The 3921-nt window shown below is 38.0% G+C and overlaps 1 long non-coding RNA gene across 2 annotated transcripts; it reads left to right on the top strand.

Moving 5' to 3' along the window:
* The first annotated feature begins 685 nt into the window (after positions 1-685).
* On the top strand, positions 686-3416 carry LOC139539281 (uncharacterized). Of its 2 annotated transcripts, XR_011667912.1 has the most exons (4): positions 700-877; positions 1095-1199; positions 1309-1380; positions 1910-3416. It is a non-coding gene; the product is annotated as an uncharacterized lncRNA (long non-coding RNA). The 2 variants fall into 2 exon arrangements; XR_011667911.1 differs by having other exon boundaries at positions 686-877; positions 1095-1380.
* The last annotated feature ends 505 nt before the right edge of the window (positions 3417-3921 follow it).

Here is a 3921-nt window from a genome sequence, read left to right on the forward strand (position 1 = left end):
GAATACATGATTGTGGTTAACCCAATGTTACTTGCATTGGAAAATAATATTGCTAGTGTAACTTGAATTTGTTTATAAGCTAGCTAGAAAAGCCAGTTTCTTTTCATCTGTTTTGTCAAGTCATAAGCATGCATGTGTGCTGAAATATTTAAATAAATCTCCTCATTAAATTATTTTAAGTTTTGGCAGTTTTTTTTATCGCCCTTTCTTACCCAAAGAGAAATAAGTTGTTAGTTATTTTGGCTTTGCATGTAAAAGAGTGAAACACCACAACAGGAATAAGGATTGTGGAAAGTGTCCAATTTGGTAGGACTGTGCCAATTCACATGCCTTGCTTTAGCCATATCTCTCATACTGTTTCTTGTTTAGTTCATCCATAAAAGCAGATCAACTTTAGTTGCATCCAGGAACTTGCATAATGTGCTTATGTTATGCTTATACTTGCTTTTTTACCTTGAAAGTCGTCTTAAAAAAGGAAATTGTAATAGATGTTTGTAGGACATCTATCAGTCAATGATAACAGTCACTGGTGTTCCCCAGCCCATCCCATTTGTTGTGTGCAGAGAAATCTTGTCATTCTTTTAAGTCTCAACCATTCTTTTAGAATCTTGTCTTCCTTTACAAAGGCACTGCAGAGGCTAAGAAGATGCATGGAAACTCTAAAAGAAACATAATTCAACATGTAGGCCAGATTTGAAAAGGAAATAATAAATCCCAATGCTCAGGTTTGTCAGTTGTTTAGAATGAGGATACTGGGGATGGTTGAATCATATTCAATTGCCTAATTTGCACATGACTAATTTCATTTTATTGTATCCTTAGATGTCAGACACCGAGGCTGCCTGCACCGCCGTTGATCAGAACAGACAGCGTATACGTAAGTTAGTGTCATTCAACACCAGCACATACTGTAAGTTCGTGTGAATCAGCTTTGTAAATCAAAGACAGGCAAGTCTGCACTTTCATCCCATATTCATTGTATTATAACCTAATGTAAAGTAGAGGAGCACAGAGCCATAACTAATCAAAATGTGCCCGTGTCCAAATACTTTGTTATCTGTCTAGTTATCCAATATACTTTTTTTCTGCAATAGAGTTGACCAAAGCTATGCTTGGATACAGGACTGATGACTCAATAACCAGTATTGACAACAGTGAAGATGGTTATGTCCCAGGGCCATCAGGATCTTCAGAGGAAGGCAATTTCTATGAAGAAAATCTGACCGGTGTACCTATACCTTACATACACATGGACCTATTCTTAATTACAATGTCCTTATCGACATGTTTTCCACTGATGTTTTCCAGGAGAGATGTCAGTGATTCGGGCCAAACAGCCAATGACCAAGGGAACGCTGGGACAAAAGAGAGGCTCACACTGTAAGCATGTTTCCTGCTTGCCTTCAGTCAGTGCATTTTCACTCTGTAGTGTGAACTTATGGCCGTACTGTGCTGGTCCAGATCAATCCTGTCTTTATCAGTTAGTGTATATTCATCCATGCCAGCACAGAACGGTTCAGTTTGGATTGGACACAAGTCAAGACGTTAGATCTGGAACTAGTGTGTCAGGATAGATTATAACACAGAAGGATTACCACGCTTTACATTGTTTTTCTTGAGGGAGGGAACTTGATTTAATAGGTATTGCTTTTATTAGGTTTACAATGCAAACAGATTGTTGGGCTTAGATTCCATACAGATTGAGTCGGCCTTGATGTCAGCATTGCACATTCTCCTCTCACATCCTTATCTCTGTAGTTATTTAGTTGGGATTGTTAGTTTAATCTCAACACACTCTCTGCAGATACAGCTGTAACCTTGTAGAGTTAATACAGAGAGATGTTCAAGTACTGTATTGTAGTCAACCTTTATTTAATGTAGTCATTCATAATGCCATCTCTTTCCAAAGGTGCCAAAGGAACAAAAAGGTATTGGTCGACAATAGAGGTGGATGCGGTTGAAGATTCCTTGATGAATTTTATCAAAATGGGAAAAATGCCTGGAAAAAAAGACTGAGAAATGCATTGCTGCTTCTCCCCAAGCGCTAGTAAACAGGTACTGGAGAGCAGTAAAGTTCTATGTACACAACATAATAGTCGCAGATCAGAGAAAATAAGTGTATGAGATGCTTCTGGTTATCTTGGTGTACTTCTGAGGATTTAATGGGACTTACTTGACTTAAGCTCATAGGCAGATGACGAATGTCCTCTATCTCACTGTTCGGGGGAAGTTTTTCCAGGTGGGTGGTTCACTTTTGTAGTGACTAAGGTCTCAAGAATACAAAGCCTGCTGACTTTGAATGTTACAGGGGGAAAAAATACAATTCTAAACTATTAATCTGTTACTTGGATATAATGAATCCATTACTGAAATGGTTGTTCCAGTTTAAATACTTTACAGAAGAACTACACTACAGCCGTTGAATTGCCATCCGTGTTGTAGCATTCTACATGAATATTTTCAGCCATAAAATAGAAGGAATGCGTCAAATATCGAGAATTTAAACTTGTTAATTATTTTACGCTTCCATTAGGTACAACGTAGGCAGTTGCATAGCTTTTATAGATTTCATAGGAGGCATTCTCTCGATGGCTGATGGCAATGCATTGTGTGGCTGCTGCCAACATACAGACTCAATCTCTAGCCACTAATAGTTAATAATACGATGTAATACATGTATCACTAGTCACTTAAACAATGACACTTTATATAATGTTTACATACCCTACATTACTCATATCCTATGTATATACTGTACTCTATACTATCTACTGCATCTTGCCTATGCCGTTCGGCCATCGCTCATCCTTATATTTATATGTACATATTCTTAATTAATCCTTTACACTTGTGTGTAAAAGGTAGTTGTCGTGAAATTGTTAGATTACTTGTTAGATATTACTGAACGGTCGGAATTAGAAGCTTACAAGCATTTCACTACACTCGCATAAACATTTGCTAACCATCTGCATGTGACCAATACAATTTGATTTCATTTGCAATGTACGGTCTCAAGTAGTTGGTAAAATTGCAAGTTAACTTTTTTCAAGGCGTCAGCAACTTTACGTGGTTTCCTCATAATAAATATTTTTTTTCTAACTCATGAGTGTAATTTCTGTGCTTCTATGATGTCTGGAAAGCATGGTCCTCAAAAGGTATGTATTTGTGAGGAGTCCTAAATTGGTTACAAATACAAGACTGTGTGTGTGCGTGTGTGTGGTTAGGTTTGAAGCTTCTCTAACCTGCTCTGTGTTGTTGGCCTCTGGGAACACCTCTGGTTGTCATCGCTCTTTGTGATAGCTGCTGCGCTAAGGCTAATCCTCTGTGGCAGACAGATTCTGCTAGTGAGTGTACACTGAGAGCACACAGCTGATTAACCCCTTCACTGCCGGCCAGGGAAATTGAAATGTATGCAAATGTTTCCCAGTTATGCAAATACTTGCACCATGGCATAAAACCATGAAAGAAAGAAGGCCATGTTTCAGTTATGGTGACGCACAATCACATGTATCCTAACTAACCTAACCTTCCTGAGAGTATGATGGAAAGTGTTCATATGTAAACCAACATCCTTCTATGCTTTGCTCTATCTCTCACTCTTCTTTCTTGAACCAGTTCTAGAACAATTGATACAGACATACTTCTCTGCTTAGTCATAGCTTTCTCATGCATGTTTCTAGAGAGAAACTGGGTACGATGCATGACTGATCTTACAGTGCAATGTGAGTCTTTGCACTGGCCCCCATATAAAACTTTACAAAAATGTGGTAACACCTCTTAAACTTGAGTGATATCTTTATAATGTTAGTAAGTTTTGGGCTTTTGTGGAGAGAATGCATTTCGGAATGAACCTTAGACAAAAATACATAAGTTGTCAAAAAGTATTTATTATGATGGAGTGTGAAAAACCCAAGGGATCAT

Source organism: Salvelinus alpinus, chromosome 15 (assembly GCF_045679555.1).
Source record: "Salvelinus alpinus chromosome 15, SLU_Salpinus.1, whole genome shotgun sequence".
In the NCBI taxonomy this organism is placed as follows: Eukaryota; Metazoa; Chordata; class Actinopteri; order Salmoniformes; family Salmonidae; genus Salvelinus; species Salvelinus alpinus.